The 22,483-nt window shown below is 40.3% G+C and overlaps 1 protein-coding gene and 1 long non-coding RNA gene across 2 annotated transcripts in view; one reads left to right on the top strand and one right to left on the bottom strand.

Annotated features, from left to right (window-relative positions):
* SV2C (synaptic vesicle glycoprotein 2C) overlaps positions 1-22,483 on the bottom strand; it is a 243,868-nt gene that overhangs the window by 76,878 nt on the left and 144,507 nt on the right. The window lies entirely within an intron of this gene.
* LOC135971117 (uncharacterized) lies at positions 168-21,592 on the top strand. The gene is made up of 2 exons (XR_010587197.1): positions 168-230; positions 21,384-21,592. It is a non-coding gene; the product is annotated as an uncharacterized lncRNA (long non-coding RNA).

The raw sequence follows: 22,483 nt of genomic DNA, 5'->3' as shown, positions 1-22,483 counted from the left end.
GAATTAGTTTTTCTTCTTGCAATACATGGAGATAATTGTTTCTAAATTAAATTATGCCTGTAGGTAAAGCTAAAAGGTTTTGACTTGGTGATATTAAATAAATAAGAAAACACTGATTTCACAAAGATAAAATCTTTATAGTAAGGAAAGGTGAGATTTTTTTTTTTTTTCCTTAGGGAGGAGAGGTGGTGTGGAAAGGAATAGAACTGTCCCAGAAATGGCTGGGCATGGTGAGTAATTAGAGGTGAGTAATATGGAACCACACCTTATGCTCGTCTAATCCCAAAGAATTTTGAGAAACCATTTCTCTCCCATCCTAAAGGGCAAAATTTCTGGCATATTGCAAATAACAACATCTTTAAATAAAACCATGTCATTAATCTTTAAAATGTAGCCAATGGAATCTAAGTACCACAGCAATTTTGAACCTGTCACCGGCCACTTGAAAACCCCACAGACAAGCTTTTGATCCAAAGGAGATTTTCACTTGAGCCCAGGAGACTCAGGTTGCAGTGAGCTGAGATCATGCCGCTGCACTCCAGCCTGGGTGACAGAGTGAGATCTCGTCTCAAAAAAATCAAAAACCAAAAAACATTATAAAAAACCAAACTAACCCACAAAAGGAGATTTTACGTTTCTTCTTTCTCTTTGACCTTGAATTTCCATTCCACTATCTGCACAGAATTCTAACCTAATGCAGTACATTTTTAGGCATGAATCATGCTTTTTCTGATTTTATTGATCCACCTATTATAATTCTCTGCAACAAACACATGTATCTAAATTTAAAATGTAAGAGTCCTGTGACCACAAGCTCTTTAAGTGATAAAATTGTATTAATTGAGCCATTATTGCAATTATTATTACACAATTGATCAATATAACAATATGTATTACACAATTTTTGATAATTTTTAAACTAAAGTTTTATTGGATATGTATCTTTTAATAACATGAAATGGAGGGTTTTTTCCCCCAATTGACTCATATATCCATGGGAGAATATTACTTGTTGATAGGATGAGACAGAGTTTATCATTAATTCTTATTCATATAAATAAATATAAATGGAAGGAGTTTTACTTATATGGCTATATCACTCAATTCTGTGAACTCTGAGTTCGCTTAGTTATCCATCATCAAAATTGTTAATGATCTACCAGCTTATTTGATTCTTTTTCAATGTTGTTGAAAGAAAAATATTTGAAACCACCTGACTGCAAAAGGATTTATTACTTGCCTATTTGGAGTGAATCATGTTCTCACCACCTATACCAATATTTTGAATCACCTCTTTGTTCAGAGCCTAGAGGTTACTAGCTTGATGTTAGTGAAAATTATATCTTTCTCTCATAGATTAGAAGAATGTTGTGTTCTCAGGGAGATCAGTTTAAGGAAAGAATGCTTATGGATGTGGAGTTTCTTAAAATTGACTTTCTTAAATGTATCACTGCAGCTGGGCACGGTGGCTCACGCCTGTAACCCCAGCACTTTGGGAGGCTGAGGCGGGCGGATCACCTGAGGTCAGGAGCTTGAGACCAGCCTGGCCAACATGGCGAAACCCTGTCTCTACTAAAAATACAAAAAATTAGCTGGGCATGGTGGCGGGCACCTGTAGTCCCAGCTGCTTGAGAAGCTGAGGCAGAAGAATCACTTGAACTCGGGAGGCAGAGGTTGTAGTGAGCCAAGATCGCACCATTGCACTCCAGTCTAGGAGACAAAGTGCGATTCTGTCAAAAAAAAAAAAAAAAAAAAAAAGAAAAAAAGAAAGAAAGAAAGAAAGAAAAGTATCACTGCATATATACTCCTTGGACAGTGAGTTTGCATACTCTAGTTTGAAGACCAAAAAGCTCTGGAGTTAGTCTGGTTAATTCTCCTAATTCTGAACCTCCGTTTTGTCATCTGCAGAATAGAAATAATAACAATAATCTTTGGTCTTGTCTGCAGGCTTGAATGAGACAATGGAGTAAAAGTGCTTTGTAAACTAAAATTCTATGTCAGTGTTACGTACTATTGTTTTCATACTAACAATCCTACTTTAATGATTAATGATTAAGTGGTCATGTACATAAGTGATGCCAGTCCCTGGAATAAAGAGACCTTGTTAGCAAGCTCAAAACCCTGGTCTCCTGAACTTCAAACAATAAAATAAAAAATAGGTGCATGGATAGCTCTGACACTGGATAGCAGTGGTTCTTAAAGTGTGGCACCTGCATCAGCAGAGTGAGCATCACCTGGGATTGTGTTAGAGCTGCAAATTCCCTGGCTCCATCCAGACCACTGGAATCAGTAATGATGGGGTGAGACCTGGCAACCAGTGTGTGTGTGTGTTTAATATTTTGTTTGTTTCTTGAGACAGGGTCTCACACTGTTGTCCAGGCTGGAGTGCAGTGACACAATCATAGCTCACCGAAGCCTCTGAGTCCTGGGTTCAAGCAATCTTTCCACCTCAGCCTTCTGAGTAGCTAGGACGACAGGTATGAGCTGCCACCCCCAGCTAATTAATTTTTTTTTTTTTCTGTAAAGACAGGGTCTTGCCATGTTGCCTAGACTGGTTTTGAACTCCTGGACTCAAGTGATCCTCCTGCCTCAGTCTCCCAAAGTGCTGGGATTACAGGCATGAGCCACCATGCCCGGCCACAACCTGTGCTTTAATGAGCCCTACGGGTGACTCTGTTGCATGCCAAAGTCCGAAAACATGGCCTCTGTGATGCTTTGTTTTATGTGTGGGGAGCCCTACAATGTTTCTCAGAATAGTGAGTGACATGAGAACATAAGAGGAAGCATTTAAAGGGAATCAGTTCTGAATCAACATGCTACTACATTTCCCCAGATGTGGAAAATGCTCTTGATGCATATGCTGTGGTAACTGCAGTGGGTCGGGGAAACAATGGGACCTCAGGAATGGAGGTATGGGGTCTACCTGGTAGTTTTCAGATCATAGGTAACTTAAGAGCTCTCATAATACACAACTGATGTCTGCTCTTCTTGTAGGCAAGGGCAAGAAGTCCTTTTAATCTTCTCTTTTATAAAAAGAGAATCACAAGTAAAAAAAAAACTTCCATTGAGATTTCAAGAGAAATTAATCTGTGCCTATCTGGCTACAAAGAATCGGGTTTTGCTCTCGATAATATCATTTTCTGCTCAGTACTGAGCCAGTATAGCCAGTGTAGCCTGTCCCTCCTTCACTCCAGGCTCCTAATGCTGACCCAGGAGCCCAGACTTTTCTCAGACAACCTCAATCAAGTGCAGATAGGCTGCTCTCAGTGCGGCAGGGGTAAACCCCAATCCATTATGACTCAAAGAGGAAGAGTGTCTCTAGCAGTTTTTCCAAGTGGACACATAGCACCTTTTCTCTAGTACAACCTATTAAATGCCTCTAGAACAGGTGGAAAAGGGTGGTTCAGATGCTGTTTCCACAGAACACTTATTTAGTACAAATGAGGTAGCAACAACAACATGAAATGACAGCAACAATGATAAACCACAGTGTGCCAAAGGAGAAAGGCAAGATTTCATTCAGGGCATTGCTGAGAGCCCTAATGTCCTATTTTAAAAATATAAAGTATTTTTTTTTTGGTTGAAAACACATGTAGGAAACAAAAATCAAGTTAAACAATAGCAATGTTAAGTATTTTATTTAATTTACCAGTTAGGTTTGAACTTTTCTTCATCATATTTTTAAAAAAGCAGGACCCGCAATAAAAGAACAGCCAGAATGACATGGAGAAGAGAGTGAGGAAAAGATGGAGCACCTGCCAACATTTCTTTACGAAGGCAGTAACCCTCGAAACTTGGGTACACAATGAAGAATTAAAGTCATCAATTATTTGAATTTCACACCTGATTTCTATGTTGTGGAGGAGCGACTTTGAGAGAGAACTGAAAGATCATTCCACAAACCAAATGTTCAGAATAAAATGTTCCCATTGAGGGTTAATATTAAGCCAATACCATTGAAAAATCTCATTACCAGGATTGTGGCACAAAATTGAGCTGCTGTATGGTTGACTGAGTCAGAGACTCTGAAGATTTATACCCCATGGCTCTGCAGAGTCTTTGATTGGGTCTCGCTTAGTGCTGCCACCGACACCACACAAAAACACAGCCACGCACATCAGCAACACACACCTATCTGCCATCATTTTAATTATAGCAGAGGCAGGCAGTGATATCCTCACACTATCTTTTCATGTTAAGGAGAAATCTGTACAAATGGACATCTTAATGACAAGATGAATATATTTGCAGTATATTTTTGTTAAAGATATTAATTATAAAATTAGTCATCTTACTAACCAAATAAAAGCAGCTGCTGGTATTAACACAATTATTCAAAAGCCTCAAATCTTATTAAAATGCCACCCAAATTGGCTTTAAATTACAGTGCTACAATATTTTCCAAAGCCAATGTTGAATATTTAATGGATAATGGGACTGCATCGTGCATCTTTCCAATTTACTTCCCATGGTCTTTTTTTAAACTTTGTGACTATGGGGAGATGTAAAATTGATAAACGTTTTACATCTAGCATCAGGCATTTCTTGTTTGAATGCATTAAAATAAACAATGGGCTCTAAACAAAATCTACTACAGAACCACCCACTTAACATTTTCATAAACTCAGAAGAGCTGCTAATTGCTTGCAATCAGCTTTGAATCATAAGATATGATAGAAGCAGCTCTTGGAGAACTCCTGTGTATGCTTCCAACTGTGTCCTTCAAAGAGAGACAATCCAAGTCCTTTCTCCTTGTCTCTTTACAGGGGATCTAGAATTTTACTTTTCTTCCAGGTTTATTAAGGATATAAACATTTTTTAAAAATTGATTGCTATTTTCTCTGAGTGGTCCAGTTGGAACCACAGCATCACCACACTCCTCCTAATAATACCCACCCTTTTCTCTCAGAACTGGAACTTCTGGACAATTCTTTTCATTCAGTCATTCAAAAATTATTCACTGAGGCCAGGCATGGTGATTACTCACATGAGTAATCCCAGCACTTTGGGAGACCAAGGAGGGCGGATCACTTGAGGTCAGGAGTTCCAGAGCAGCTTGGCCAACATGGTGAAACACTGTCTCTACTAAAAATACAAAAATTAGCTGGGCATGGTGGTGCGCGCTTGTAATCCCAGCTTCTTTGGAGGCTGAGGTGGGAGGATGACTTGGACCCAGGAGGTGGAGTTTGCAGTGAGCCAAGATCACACCACTGCACTCCAGCCTGGGTGACAGAGTGAGGCTGTTTTCAAAAAAAAAAAAAAATCACTGAGCACCTACTATGTGCAGGGCATTGGGCTGGAAAGATGGCTGCTGTTATGGGCTGAACTTAGTCCTCTCCAAATTTATATATTGAAGCCCTAACCCCCCAGTATCGCAGATCTATATTGGATACAGGGCTTTTAAAGAGGCAATTAAGCTAAAATGGGTTCATTAAGGTGGACCTGAATTCAATATGACTGGTGTCCTTATAAGAAGAGGAGATTAGGACACAGAAAACAGAGAAATGACCATGTGAGAACATAGCAAGAAGGCAACCATCTAAAAGTCAGGGAAAGAGGCCTCAGAAGAAACTAAATCTGCCAACCCCTTGATCTCAGATTTCTAGCTTCCATATTCGTGAGAAAATGAATTTCTGCTGTTGAAGCCACCCAGTCTGTGGCACTTTGTTACGGCAGCCCTAGCAAACTAACATAGCTACCTATGAACATGTGTGCTATGCATTTGAGGGCTTCTAGATGATCTTTTGGTAAAAGATGAGGGTGGCAGGCCCAAGTACACAGTAGTGTGTTCTTCTCTTAAGAATATTTCCAGTTTTGCAGTATTTTAATGGCCAATAGAACATGCATATAACTTGATCATTAGCAACTCTGAACCAAAAACTCTGTAGGTTTTGGGCAATTCTTTCCTTCACTATGGCCTTGCTTATTCTCTTTCAGTCACCTACTAATCACTATCATCAAATGCCTTGCCATGTGAGGAAGGGATGGCTGAGAGCTGTCTTTTGCATGCCTTATTATTTATTTACGAAATATCAGCATGCATGTAGTCTCATTTTGTCAAATTTAATCTTAGAAGTTAATGATATGGCATTGTGGAGGCTTTGGTTGGTGCAACTGTTTTCTGTTTTAATACAAAAAGAAAGAATACTTTTGCTCCACAATTGTTAAAAACTTTGACTTAAATTCAAAATTCAAGTGCACGGACTTTCTTCCCAATAGATTATTAGAATTGCCCTAGTTCCCTGATGTTGTATTACCCGCCCCTTGGCATTTGATGTCCACTTTTGTGTGCCAATGCACAGCAATTGGAAGAAAGAACAGGCATTACCAGCAGTAATAACTCATAATCTGAAATGAGCACACAGATAATAAATAATCACGTTGCAGGAGAAAATGAGCTGTACTCAGGAAACATTTTTTTTTTCTATTTCTCATTCACACTTCACAGTATCCACTTCAATCCCTAGATGTGGAAAGGGAAAGTTGGTTTTAAGTGAGTGACAACCACAGTTGAATAAAGCATGAACAGGAAGCATACAAATAATCACAGCATATGGCCATGGGAAAGCATTATTCAACTAAAAGTACCTGTAAGTGTTTAGCATCCCATCTGTTGCACATTGCAGGTCATAAGACACGATCATTGTTCTGTCTCAGTTATTTCCTCTCCTCTTTAGCATTTGTTAAGGTCACTACCGCACTGTAATCCTTAGTTAATCCTTCTTCAAGGTGTGTCAGCCTCATTGCCTTACCAATTAGGGAACTACGACACTCTGGGGCTAAAAGATTTTGAGTTTCTAATCTCTGGTTCTTCAATTTCCATTCGGTAAAGGCCATCAATACATCTCTCAGCACATATATCATTCCTAATCATTTCTTCGATAGTTTCAGAGGAAAAACAAAGATGCCACTTGACTCTCTGTACCTCCACCCAAACCATCCATCCATGGCTTTCATTTCTGTGAGTATTCCACTAACCTAGGCCCCAGATTCTTTTCACTTTAGAGTTGACACAGGAAAGGGCATTAGTATGGAAAAAGCAATCATGTATGCATGTTCATGGGTGCGTGTGTATATGTAGGGTAGGGGAGGGTGACAGAGGTGGGGACACTGAGTCTTAGTGTCTATGGGGAGGGAAGCAGCATCACTATGTCTTGCTTTGCTGGGTATAATTTTTCCCTCTTCCCTTTCTAACCTGATTTTCTAAAAAGAATTTCTCTTCTGCTGTGTGTGTATGAGTGAGTGTGTGTGAGTGTGTGCGTGTGTTGCTATTTAGGATTTATGCTGTGTGCACCCGGAAGATGCCTACTTACACAGTTACAAACAAGTCAGAGATTTTCCCCCTGAAAGGACTTAACTGACCAATTGTTTTAATGGTCCATAGCTACTGAAAAAATGTCTAGCTGCCTGTCAGAGTTAGGTCTTCAACAATAAATAAGACAGTCCTGGACAGGAGGAATGTAAGTCTAGGTTAACTCTGAAGGCACAAATAAACAATTATTCATGACAATCACTTATATGTTACTGATAGTCACTTATTTTTCTATTTAGATAAATACTGAGAACTGTTGACTTGCATCCTGGTTTCTTAGTGCCAGTAATTTTGACAAAGGTAACTGCAGACCCACAGGCCTTATGATAAAAGTGAATGAATACTCAGGAATATGGAAAGAGTAAGACTCACACTGGCCCTTACAAATTTGAATAAAAGGTATTGTCTTTTTTTCCTACATGGTGATTGCCCTAACTCCCAGGAGTCCTCAGGATGAAATCACAGGGCTGGGAACTTGACATTTCCTGAAGGTGATGGATACATTGTAAGCAAACTTAAAAGATAAATATATGTCCTTGAGAATCTCCCAACCATAATCTCTATATGCTGGAAAAAATCCTTTTATATCCTGTTTATACCCTTTAACACACACACACACAACACACACACACACACACACACACACACACACACACACACACACTTCACTGCCTCAATAGCTGGAACTAGAGTTCCTGTTTTAGTTTATACTGTAGTGTTTTAGTGGGCCATTTACTGAATTGTCTTCTTTGATTAATCACATCTCTCTTCCTGGCTCCAATAATTCCATCCTTTAAGTATCTTTAGATCAGAGGCCCATAAATCACACAAAACGCCCCAAGCCAGCTACAGTTCGCTCCCAATTTCAATTAGCATACAGATTTAACAGCTGTCATTAGTGGAGACAGCAGTAACCAGAAGAACCACAGCTGGCCAGACATTAAAACCGGGCCACAGCCTTAGAATCCAATCTACTCACAATATTTAAAATATCTAAAACTCTTAAACCAAGGATATCAATACATTTTTGAACTTATAAAAAAAAAAAGCATTGAGCTTAGGTTGATCTGATTGTCTCTTGTAGGCTCCCATAAAAGTGGCTTCCTGCTTATTAAGTCTAATCGTGTTTTCTTAGCTCACATCTCCTTGGACTCCTCGGAAGCATTTGCTACTGGTGACTTTTGCATGAACTGAGCTTCTATCTTCATCCCTGGTCCTTGCACCATCCTGGAACCCTTTCCACAGCCTGCTTCTCCATTCTAGCAGGGCTAGTCCTTCCTCTTCCTCCAAGTCTTGGCCATTCAATTCATTCATTCATTCATTCCACAAAATTTATTGAGAATCTGGCATTGAGGAATTAACAGTGACAGCTCCTGGCCACATGGAGTTTACAAACTTGGGGGAAATACAAATATAAATATATAGAGAGCAACTGAAACATAGCAGGGCAAACTGAAGATGGTAGGCATACAGGGTACTCTGAGATCTTACACTGGAGGGGAACTAACCCAATTTGGGGGTACCATGGAAGGTTTCCTGGAAAAGCTGACATACAAATTGAGTCCTAAAGAAAGAGACAATTCCTGTCAGGAAGAGGATGTGTACAAAGGCAGTGTTCAGACCTTGACACTCTTCTTTGTACAATCTCTTCATGAATGTATTCACTTCCCCACATTTATACGCTTCATCTATTCTGTTAGACCTGGACTGCCTAGTCCAATATGGCAGCTACTAGCCACTGGTATTCAGCCCTTGAAACATGGCTAGTGTGACTGAGAAACAGAATTAGGACTTTTATTAATTTTGATGAATTTAACTTGATTCAGTTTTTCAAAAACCATTAAGTATGTTTGGATCAACTTGAATATGAACTGACATTTTGTAAACTTTGTGGACTTTAAATACAGAACAAGGGTTTCCAATAAAAACTTGTGTCTGAATTGAAATGCATTGTAAATGTAAACTACATATCAGATTTAAAGAATAATACCAAATAATGTAAAATATCTCATTTTTATATTGATTACATGTTGAAATGACATTTTGGATATTTATTGGGTTAAAATAAGGTAATTATAAGAACTAATGGTATATATTTCTTTTTACTGTTTGATGTGGTTACTAGAAAATTTAAATTACTTTTGCTGTGCAGAAGCTCCCATCAGAGTGAACAGGCAACCTACAGAATAGGAGAAAAGTTTTGCAATCTACTCATCTGACAAAGGGCTAATATCCAGAACCTACAAAGAACTCAAACAAATTACAAGAAAAAAACAAACAACCCCATCAAAAAGTGGGCAAAGGATATGAACAGACACTTCTCAAAAGAAGACATTTATGCAGCCAACAGATGCATGAAAAAATGCTCATCATCACTTGCCATCAGAGAAATGCAAATCAAAACCACAATGAGATACCATCGCACACCAGTTAGAATGGCGATCATTAAAAAGTCAGGAAACAACAGGTACTGGAGAGGATGTGGAGAAATAGGAACACTTTTACACTGTTGGTGGGACTGTAAACTAGTTCAACCATTGTGGAAGACAGTGTGGCGATTCCTCAAGGTTCTAGAACTAGAAATACCATTTGACCCAGCCATCGCATTACTGGGGATATACCCAAAGGATTATAAATCATGTTGCTATAAAGACACATGCACACATATGTTTATTGTGGCATTATTCACAATAGCAAAGACTTGGAACCAACCTAAATGTCCATCAATGACAGACTGGATGAAGAAAATGTGGCACATATATACCATGGAATACTATGCAGCCATAAAAATGGATGAGTTCATGTCCTTTGTAGGGACATGGATGCAGCTGGAAACCATCATTCTCAGCAAACTATCGCAAGAACAGAAAACCAAACACCGCATGTTCTCACTCATAGGTGGGAATTGAACAATGAGAACACTTGGACACAGGAAGGGGAACATCACACGCCAGGGCCTGTTGTGGGGTGGGAGGAAGGGGGAGGGTTAGCATTTGGAGATACACCTAATGTAAATGACGAGTTAATGGGTGCAGCACACCAACATGGCACATGTATACATATGTAACAAACCTGCACATTGTGCACATGTACCCTAGAACTTAAAGTATAATTTAAAAAAAAGAAAGGAAAGAAAAACAAAGAAAAGAAAATTTAAATTACATTTGTGGCTCATGTTATATTTCTATTGGATAGCACTGGGCAAGACCAAAACTCTTTGAAGGCAGAAACTTGGTCTTACCTTTTGCCTTGGCACCATGTTTTGTGTATAACAGGGGCTCTATAAATCATTTGTCAATTAAGCAAGATATCCTACATGTGTACATGTGGCAAGCCCCAATCCACACCAGAAATACTTTATTTGACATCTAATTCTTCTTTTTGAGAGCTTACCATATTTGGTTCTATTCTAGGCCTGGGGGACAGAGCAAGTGAGACAAAGTCCTGCCCACATGGAGTTTCATTCTAAGTGGAGACGCCATACCGAATGTGTGTTATAAATCAGTGTTAGGAGCTAGGGGCTTGGGCTGAGAATAGGTGTGCTATTTTAGGTACTTTAGGTAGGGTGGGCAGGGATGGCCTCTCCAAGCCACAGAGAACTGAATGCAGGGAGAGGGCAGTCCCTGTGGATGTCTGAGAGAAGAACATTTCAAACAGAGGGGACTACATGTGCAAATACACTGAGAGGGAAATGTTTTTGGCATATTCAGAGCAGAGCAAGGCCAGTGTGACTGCAGAGCCACATGTGAGTTGGAATGGGAAGATGTGAGGTAAGCTAGGACCTGATTGGGCATGGCCAAGGAGGGTCCGGCCAGGACTTGAGGTTTACTTTCAAGTGTGATGAGGAGACACAGGGGGTCAAGAATAGGAAGTGACAGAAGAGATCTAGATTTTTGAAGGACCACATTGGTTGTCTTGTTGAGAATAGACTGCAGGGGACAGAAGCAGAATCAGAGAGAGCAGGTAGGAGGCTTTGGCACCAGTGAGCAGTGACTTATTGAGCATCCAAGGGTATATGCAGCAGGAAAATAAAATGAGATGTGTTCAGAATCCTGCTGTGTATTTAGTACAAATTGAAAAAGATCCCAGAAAAGCCATCTTTTTAAAAAAAATTACTCTTTCCAGTCAAAAGAATTATGGCAAGCCCAGAAGATGCTCACGCAGGACTGTCTCTGTGCTCCCAGCCTTGTCCTGGACTCAGAGGAAGTCTTTGAGCTATACCAGGAAATAAAATCCCCTCGATAAGCATTTGTTGACTGCAGAACTGATCTGAGAGCGTTCTTGTGGAATCCTTTACTTGAGGTTTGTAAGTCCCTAGCAGACTAACTCTGTCTTTAGAAAACATGCATTTTTTTTATTCCATTCATTTCTGTAGTGCAAGTGTATTACAGCTCTGTGTGTGTACTGCAACCATTTACTGAACACTTGCTATGGTGCCTTGCCCCTCACCAATCTCATTACATGGCTTATCTTGTTTCATCCTAGTAATGACCTAACAAATAGATGCCACCATCCTCATTTTCTTTCTTTCTTTTCTTTTTGTCTTATTTATTTATTTATTTAGATAGGGTCTTGCTCTGTTGCACAGGCTGGAGTGCAGTGGTGTGATCATAGCTCACTGCGGCCTCAAACTTCCAGGCTCAAGGGATCCTCCCGCCTCAGCCTTCTGAGTAGCTGGGACTACTACTAATTTTTAAAATTTTTTGTAGAGATAGGGTATTGTTATGCTGCCCAGGCTAGTCTTGAACTCCTGGCCTCAAGCAATCCTCCCACCTCAGGCTCCTAAAGTGCTGAGATTATAGGCATGAGCTACCACACCTGGCATCATCTTCATTTTCTTGATGAAGAAACAAAATACTCCAAGATTATGCAGCTAGATGGTCAGTGCAGAGAATGGCTTCCAGTCAGACACACCTGGATTGTAACTCTAGCTCTGTACCCACTATCTGTGTGACCTCGGAGCATTTTGTTTCTGCACCAATAAAACAAAACATGTCTTACTTGAAGCCATGAGGCTAGTGTTTTTTAAAGTGTGGTTCCTAAAACACCTACATGAGAATCACCAGGGTTCCTTATTAAAAGTGCAAACTGGGCTGGGCGCGTTGGCTCACGCCTGTAATCACAGCACTTTGGGAGGCCGAGGTGGGCAGATCATGAGGTCAAGAGATCGAGACCATCCTGGCCAACATGGTGAAACCTAATCTCTACTAAAAATATAAAAATTCACTGGGCGTGGTGGGAGGCACCTGTAGTCCCAGCTACTCGGGAGGCTGAGGCAGGAGAATCGCTTGAACCTGGGAGGTGGAGGTTGCAGTGAGCTGAGATCGCGCCACTGCCACTCCAACCTGGGTGACAGAGTGAGACTCCATCTCCAAAAAAAAAAAGTGGAAACGGAGTGGGACCTGGGAGTTTGTATTTTTAATAATAGTGGATATAATCAATGATAAATATTTATTTGGTATCTGCCTGTAGTGTCATAAGTAGGATTAATACACTTCAAAAATTGGTCATTTTATATTTACATTAGTTTTCTGAGGCATTTGGAGCCTCACAAAATTCTGTGTTTTGAGGTGGTGTCTTAGTGTGGTTTCCCCCAAATGGAGCCTGAGATGGGGACTTGTGTGCAGGTGGTTTACTTGAGAGGTGAGCCCAGAGCACAGGTGGAAGGATCAGAGACAGTGAGAGAGGGAAGGAGGAAAAGCATATAAAGAGTGTATAACAGAGCTGCTTACTGCTAGGGACAAGAGGGACTCAGTTCCACTTGGGGACCCCCTAAGGAACCATGTAGAATGTGTCACAGATGGTTCCTCCAGAGGACAATTATCCACTGCCTTCCGTTGTCTTTTAGTTGAGGGTTGATTCCTAGATAGTTACTTCCCCTGCACTTCAAGGCTGAGTCTGTGTGGGGATGAGAGGTCTTCGGAGAGAGCCCTGAGGCAGAAAAATCAGAGACCCTAAGGGGATGCTTGGGGTAAAAATTTGGTAATGTATACACTACTGTTTACACAGCTGCACTGATATCAGGGGACAGGTGATGTGGTCCAGGGAACAAAATATATCTGCTTCAAGTAGAATTCATCACACAACTGCTGTTTAATTATTACTTGCTGCACTTGGAGTGGGGGCGTGGGAATGCAGTCTCCCTTGGCTGGCACTGAACCAACAGTATGTTCTCCTTCACACATGCCGCAATTTTATGCTGTGGAGGTGCCACCAAAACAAATAGTAGGCATTAGATTCTTCCCTTTTGCTTTCACATTCTTCATCTTCCAAGACTTTGAAGAAAAGGGCACGATATTTGATGAATGGTACAGAAAAAAAGCGTAAGAAAGGAGAAGGAACAAAAACACCAACATTTTAGCTTAAGACAGGGAGGAAAATACTTTTTCTAACTTCTTTCCACACAAAATCACGTTGCAAAGGAGGGAAGCAGATATCCTTCCTGGGAGTTGGGCATTTGTGACAGCTAGCCTCCAAGATGCCCCTAGTGATCCACATCACCTGGGATTCATGCATTAATGAATTGTGGCTGGCATGGGGGACAACAGAATGCTGTAGAAGTGACAGTGTGTGACTTCCCAGGCTAGGTCAGGAAAGGCATTGAAGCTTTTGCCTTAGTCATTCTTCGATCACTAGTTTGGGGTTAGGGGGTGCTAACCTTTGATAGTGAGGACACTCAAGCAGGGTGGAGAGGCCCATTTGGGGAGAGGCTCACGTGGAGATGAACCAACTTGCCAGCACCAACTTGGTAACCATGTGAGTGAGCCCCCTTGTAAGTGGATCCTTCAGCCTTCAGTTAGTGTTCACATAATACTAGGCCCCCAGCCTTTAATACTGCCAGCAAAGACCTCAGGCATCGTGCGGCAGAGACAAGCCATTTCTTCTGCACACTGTCTAAATTCCTGACCCAGAGGAACCATGAAATAATAAATGGTTATTGTTTTAAGCCACGGAGTTTTGGAGTAATTTGTTATGCAGCAAGAGAGCACAAATACAGCATTTATTTCCTCTGCTATCTCTTTTGATTCCACATGGAGAACTTATTCTTGACTGCTCAGTGAATATGGCAGACTAAATATCATTCTGCCATTTCAAACACCACTACATAATGGTAAAGGAATAAAGGACAAGAACAAAGAAAACTGGAGAGGAGATAATGAGGGATGAGATCTCGACAAGATTTTGGAAGACAGCAAGCAGACAGAGGAGGAGTAGCTGGCTTATGGAGCCAAGGAAACTGTGGTGCCAGGGCATACAGAAAGGGGGAGGAAGACTATTTATTCCCTGGGACCCCAAAAGGGTGAGATGTTGAAGGCAGCAGATACCTAGGAGGACAGGAGTGAGACACAGGCTGAAAATAATGAAATTCATTGAAAACCTGTGAATGCAGTGGGCAGACATTCAGACCTCTCCCCAGCCAAGCAATCAGAGGACTACCCTTCACTCATGTCGCAATAGTCTGGACTTGGGTAAATCAATCAGAAAGAAAATGAGTTAAGTGTGAGACTAAAAGTCAAAGTTTTCACCAGTGTGAATAGTGTGGCATTCCCCTCCACATCCTTCTCAGAACCCCAGGAGTCAGGCTTACTCCTCCAATCTGGAAAATGAATTGTTCGTTTTCACGGAAAATAGTCTTTTAAAAAAGAGACAAATTCAAACATTTAGAGTATTTTTGATTAAAAGGCTGTCTGCTGCCAGAATGCCTGACTCTGACACACCCTCATCCTCAACCCTAGTTGACAAGCTCCTCTTATTCAGTTTTCAGTCAGATTTCCGGTGCTTCGCTCTTAAATATGAATAGAAAACTGAAGACTTTCTGGTACCTAAGAGAGTGTCCAACATGAAAGAGAGACCAAAACAACAGAAAAAAGAAACTCAGAAGGACCGATGCTACAGGGAACAAAACACAGATCACTCCCACCCCAAAATCTCATAGTCAATCCCTTAGAGATGTAAGAGAACATGATATAGCCATGAAACAATGAAAGGTTGGATCAAAAAGGGCAAAGAACACACACACACACACACACACACACACACACACACACACACACACCCCTCCTTAGAAATAAAAACATAGTAATAACAGAAATAAAAACTCAATAGAATGGTTGGAAGATATAAAGAAACTCCTAGAAAGTAGAACAAAAGGACAAAGAGATGGATAGTAGGAATGAGGAGATCAAAATATTAGAGAATCGATCCAGGTAGTTCAACACCCATTAGACGGCCATTCCAGAAAGTGAGAACCAAAAAAAAAATGGTGGTGAGGTATGTATATATGTATGTGTGATTGTGTGTTTGTGTGTGTGTGTGTGTGTGTGTGTGTGTGTGTGTGTGTGTTAGCCCCCTGGACTAGGGCCATAAGCCTTCAAGTTAAAATGGCTCAATAAGTCTCAGCAAAGTGCAGAAAAGAAACAGACACATGTGAATATTATGATCATGATACCACAGATAAAGAATAGATAAGAACTCACAGAAAATACAGGTCACATATAAAGCCCAGGGAATCGTAAAGGCATCAGATTTATCAACAATGCTGGATGCTAGATGATAGTGGGCAATATCTTCAAACATTCTGAGGCAGGATGATTTCCAACCTAGAATTCTATGTCCAGTCATACTATCAATATAGTATGTGGTATGATAAAGACACTGTCAGTTGTGAAAGGACCACAAGACAGTAGCAACAACAACCTACTTCTGTTTAACTTTTCTATAGAAATTGCAAAAGATTATACTTCACTAAAAAGAAGGTATAAGTCAGAAAGTCCAGGGGTTCCAGAAATAGGAGATCAACTCAGGACAGCAGTGGAGAGAAGTCCCAGGATGACAGATATGCAGCAGACCTAAGAAACGGAAGGACCAAGAACTCTGGGAGAAATGTCTTCAGTAAAAAAATGGTGGGAAGATAGTTCACCCAATACATTTCATTATGTTGAAAACCTACATTATGAGGCTATAGATATGGGAAGAATTTGTGAAACACACATAGAAAACCTGGCAAATAAAAACACAATATAATTGTTAACTCCAGGAAAGACAAAAGTTGTATGAGAAACTAATCATACTCAAAATACTACTTGGTTCAATAGAAGTCAGAGTAATGTAAATTCTGATTACTGATTGGTATAGATTGGTGTGTTTTTCCATTCTCACACTGCTATGAAGAAATACCCAAGACTGGGGATTTTATAAAGGAAAGAGGTTTAATTGACTGACTCACAATTCCATGTTGCTGGGAAAGCCTCAGGAAGCTTACAATCATGGTGGAAGGCAAAGGAGAAGCAGGCACCTTCTTCACAGGGCATCAGGATGGAGTGAGTGCAAGCAGGGCAAATGCCAGATGTTTATAAAGCCATCAGATCTTGTGAGAACTCACTCACTGTCATGAGAACAGCATGGGGGAAACTACCCCCATGACGCAATCAACTCCACCTGTTCCCGCCATGGACATGTGGGGATTGTGGGGATTACAATTTGAGGCAAGATATGGGTGGGGACACAGAGTCAAACCATATCAATTGGTTTCGTGTTGAAATCTGACCCCCAGTGTTGGAGGTGGGGCCTAATAGGAAATGTTTGGGTCATGGGGATAGATCTCTCGTGAATAGATTAATGCTCTCCCTGCAGTGGTAGAAATCAGTGAGTTCTCACTTTGTTCCCATAAGAGCTGGTTGTTAAAAAGAGCCTGACATCTCCCTCCTCTCTATCTCTGTCTCTTTGAGACAGGGTCTCACTCTGTTGCCCAGGCTGGAGTGCAGTGGTGTGATCCTGGATCACTGCAACCTCTGCCCCCTGGGTTCAAGTGATTCTCACACCTAAGCTTCCCGAGTAGCTGGGATTACAGGCATGAGCCACCATGCTCAGCAGCCTCCTCTGTCTCTTGCTGCTTCTCTCATCATGTGATCTCTGCACATGCCAGCTCTGCTTTGCCTTCTGCCATGAGTGGAAGCAGCCTGAGGCCCTCATCAGAAACAGATACCAGGTACAGCCTGCAGAGCCATACTTAAATAAACGTCTTTTCTTTATAAATTGCCCAGCCTTAGGTATTCCTATATATCAACATCAACGGACTAAGATACTGATTTAACCCAACATTGTGATGTAACTGTGTTGAGAGGACAGGACAAGGAGAACTTTGGGGTGGTGAGGGGGTCTAAGAGCACTAATTCTCAACTTCTGTGCTGGACAACAGATAATGTTTAACATAGATACATCAAGGGAATAACCGTATATCTACATTATCTAGAAAAAACAAGGCAAGTACAGAGGAAGTACAGAGGAAACAGCTCTAAGAGTTGAAAGTAGCTACCCTTGAGAAAGAATTTTGAGAAAGAATTGCAGGTAGGAAGGGAAGGGCAAAGAACTGCTATTTTTCATTACAATTTGTTAGTGTATTTGATTTTTTTTTTTGGATATAGAGTCTCGCTCTGTCACCCAGGCTGGAGTCCCTTGGCACCATCTCAGCTCACTGGAATTTCTGACTCTCAGGTTCAAGCAATTCTTCCACCTCAGCCTCGCAAGTACCTGGGATTACAGGCACCTGCCACCATGCCTGGCTAATTTTCTATTTCTAGTTGAGATGGGGTTTCACCATGTTGACCAGGCTGGTCTCCAACTCCCGACCGCAGATGATCCACCTGCCTTCCTCCCAAAGTGCTGGGATTACAGGCGTGAGCCACCATGCCCTGCCTAGTGTATTTGATTTTTAGGACTATGGACATGTTACCTTGATTTTCAATATTGACTATAAAAGATAAAATGTATTCTGAAGCTATGAAGTAACTTTTATGAGCTGTCCATTGTGCCACAGAGCCAGTGTTGTTTGATAACTAAAGAGTTGTCTTAGAAGTCTTTGGGCATGCTGCTGACATGGTGTGTGGAGCATGTGCCACCAAAAAAGTTATCTCATTTTATCTTAGAGAAGAAATGGCTCAGCTAAGGCAAGAGATCAGTTTCTTTGTAAGAAAACATGGGAACCTCCACTGAGCTCTGCAAAATACAATTTCTATATTAAGATCACTCTGTCTTCTAGAATATATAAATTATTCAATTTCATATAGGACTGGTGGGGGGAAGACTACTCATATCACCAACTGTTCTCTATTTTAATCAATTTAGATGCAAAAAGAGTTATGCTTAGCTGCAGGAGACACAATTAATATAATGTACTAAGTAAGTGTGAGCTAAATGGAAAGGAAAAAAACATGGATTCTTAAAATCATGATGCTTTTCTCTGGATCTGAAAATGGGTCAACAGACATTTTATTATGCTTGAAATAAAATCTTAATTCCTTTTTTTTGGACTAAGCAAAGGCCACGCGAAATTGATAGCCTGGGATTTTCAATATAAGCATTCACAATACACCTCAGTGACAGCATTCTGTGTTCTGAGTTTCAGCCACGCTACAAACATTTAGTCACATTACAGTACTCTTCCTATGTAAATGTTTACATTGATATGATTTTTATTATTTTTATTTGTAATTCCAATCTCTCTCTATAAATATACGTAAAATCATACTGCAAATGTCCCAGCTTCAGACATGTTTTCTTTCACCACTGATAAAGGAAGCTTTGCTGTCTTTCCCTTTACCAAACAATGTATATCATGCCTTAGAAAAATCCATAACATAACCAGAAAGAAAATCTAATGGGGCCTCATTTACCCTACTGCCAAGACAGTTCATGGCATTTCTGCATTTTACTAATGATATTCACTTATTCCTTGACTTCAGGTCTTTGAAAAATATCGTTAAATGTCTCACCACCACTTTCTTACTTTTTTTTTTTTTTGCCCTTTTCTCCATGGGTAATTTTCCCTTTGTCTTTTTTTCTGATACTTTTGTGAAAAAAAATCACTTAAAGGAAATCACAATTGGGTACAATCTTAAAAGGCCAAGTTAATTATGATAGGAAAATTTGAATGTTAGCTGGCTTTAAAAGCAAAATGAAACACAAATGCATTGCCTTTAACTGTGTTAGTTCTTCCATCTAAACTGATCGAATGTCCCTGTCTTAGCAAATGCAGTAAATAACTCTGCTGAAGTCTGGCCAGCACATGTAGTTGCTCTAGCTTTTATCTCTTGATTGCAGTCACTGCAGGATGAGCAGTGTGAAATCACTCACCTGTGTCACCTTTCATTCTAAATCAAGTAAGCACAGGCCACACTTTTGATTGGCTAAGATATACTTCATAAAGGAAGCTTCAATTTCTCACTAAAGTCTGCATCAGAGGGAGGTGGGGGAAAATGAGCAAATCAATAACCTTTTCCCTAAGATGAAACCGTGATTTATAATGCTCTTACAGAGGGCCAGGATGCTTGTTTTTTAGGACGGTGGCAGTGATTCTGTGGGCAACCAGGAGAAACAGAAGGCTGAAATCAAGTTGTTATGAGGAAGTGGAATAATATATCAGAATAAAACTTCATCTCTTTGGATTCCTCCAATTCTGGAATCACAGTACCAAAGACACAAAGCATTTGATTCCTACTGAGTAAAAACTCCAGAAAACTTTCCTCTAAGAAAATTTGCCAGAACTTTTGTATAAGATCACTGAAAGAACACCTGGAATATGCTTTACTGAGTTTGATAAAATGCACATGTTATTTAGAAATTGTGCTTTAGAATTTGAGTCATCATTTTCTGCGGAAACATGCACAGACTGATATGATAGTGACCATGTTGCTCAGTGTGAATTGATACACTTAATTTTGTTGCAGCAAAAAGAGAAAATATTAAATTGCTGTGTGAGGCAGTTCTAGGGACATGGCATAGGTGTTCCTGAATTACTAGTTCCTTCGCATTTCAATATTTATTGAATAACACACCACATCATATACTATAAACTGATATACTCAAATACATTCTGGCTTATAAAAATGCATGACATATTAAACAAATAAAATAGCATTTGTTTAAAATAATTACGAACATAGAAGTCTCCCTAAAAGAGCTTGTTCCTCCATGTTGTGAATTAATGCAGTTTCATTGTTGTGACATAAAAAATATTTCAATAAAAAGCTTCCCAAGACCAGAAGAAATAAAATCAGCCATGAGCTGCAGCAAGCCTCAGTACATAACTCCTGGATCTTTTTGTAAATTGACAAATAATAACTGTATACATTAACATATTTATGGGGTACAATGTGATATTGTAACATATATTTACATTGTGAAATGATTAAATCAAACTACCAAATCCATCATTTCACATACTTATTAAAAGGTAAACAATTTCAGTAAGACATGAAGAATAAACTTTAGTGATCTACTGCACAGAATGGTAACTGTAACACTTAAGTCTTTGAAGGCCAAAGAAAACAACTGAACCCATGGGGGAGGGGAGTGTTCTATAACCTTGGAAATGACTGTGGCTATACTGTATTCACAGGCAGCAGGTTCCTGTACTGGGCAGAGAAATTTCATTCGGAGAGTTCCTAATCCATTCCTTGGCTTTTGCAAATTAATTACACAGGAACTCAGGATGTTATGTTAGAATTAAATAAACATTTTCTAGCTAATGTGTATCAGGACTGAGGCTTGGAGAACCCAAGGGTGCAAAGGTGTATGTAAGAAAATTTAGCCTCTGATTCTTAGCCCAGGACTATGTTATTTCTTTTCTTTTCTTGATTTCTTGCCTTTCTTTCTTTTTCTTTTCTTTTTTTTTTTTTCTTCTGAGACAGAGTCTTGCTCTGTCACTCAGGCTGGAGTGCAGTGGTGCAATCTTCGCTCACTGCAACCTCTGCTTCCTAGGTTCAAGCGATTCTCCTGTCTCAGCCTCCCAAGTAGCTGGGATTACAGGTGCCCACCATCACATCATCACACCTGGCTAATTTTTGTAATTTTAGTAGAGATGGGGTTTCACCATGTTGGCTGGGCTGGTCTGGAACTCCTGGCCTCATGATCCACCTGCCTTGGTCTCCCAAAGTGCTTGGATTACCACACCCAGCCATGCTATGTTATTTCTGTTCTTTGCAAATCTTATGCTCAGACAATATTGCCTACATGAATAATTAAAATGAACTCCAATGAAACCCTTGACATTTTATTTTCCTTTCAACCTTAGGTGCAGAGGACTGAATTCATTACCTTCCCCATGACCACATCATGGCACCACATCATTGATGCTGAAGATTACAGCATTGTGCAAATAATGTGCATTGTTAATTATCCCTTTTGTGAACATTCTTCACTCTCATTCTCTTCCATGACTGCCACCATAGCCAATGTGTTTTAATTGTGGATTTGAATGTGAGTAAATCCTTGAAAGATAAATTTGTGTCTTTTCATTCACATAATGGCAACATGATATAGTCCTCACATTTTTCTTACTTTTCACTCAGCTGCTTTTATGATGTATCGAGTTACCATGATTGTTTCTAATTGATGCAAAGTACTACACTGCCTTGTGCTTACCCATTCCCCTAGTGATGGACAGACAGATTCTCTGACTCCCTCCTTTCACAAACAACATATTGCAAACATCCTTACCCATGACTCACATGTGAATTTCTCTGGGTATATACTAGAGATGAGGTTATGCTTGATTGGTGTGTATATATTTACATATTTTGACAAGCATCATCGGATTGTTCTCCAGAATGACTGCACCAGCATACAATATCCCATGTACTTCAGAAGAATTTTAGTTCAAGCTTCCTTTCCCCAACCTCCTCATCCTTCCCATCACTTTTCTTTCTCAGTCATTGAGGTCCAGCCTCAGCATGACTTTGAGAAAGAGGGAGGGCTTTTGCCCTTGTTATGTGACCCCCCAGGGGATAAGGGCACTGTCCATATATACGTCCTCTCTCTCCTCTGCTGGGTGCCATCTTGCCCTGTCTAAACAGGAAAAGGTAGGGGCTAACTACACATTAGCTTTGGAAATTGGAGGCTCAGACTTCATCAGAAAGTGACAAAGGACTTATGTGCAGGTGAGCGTGAAGATGGGAAAGTCTTAAAGGAGTGAGGGTCAGCAGACGTGGCTCCTAGTAACTAACCCCACTGAAGGACTTGCTCCACATCCAAATGGAAATAAGAGGGCCAACAGCCTAGGCTGCCTGCCTGGAAGGAGTCGTTCATCATGTCCATTTTACCACCCTCCTACCCATTTCTAATCGTCCAGCCTGAAGGAAGGAAGGAACGTGAAACCTGAGAGCAAATCCTGTC

This window comes from Macaca fascicularis, chromosome 6 (assembly GCF_037993035.2).
Source record: "Macaca fascicularis isolate 582-1 chromosome 6, T2T-MFA8v1.1".
Lineage (NCBI taxonomy): Eukaryota > Metazoa > Chordata > Mammalia > Primates > Cercopithecidae > Macaca > Macaca fascicularis.
The sequence above is the reverse complement of the archived record's forward strand: the minus strand, read 5'-3'. Positions and strand labels throughout refer to the sequence as shown.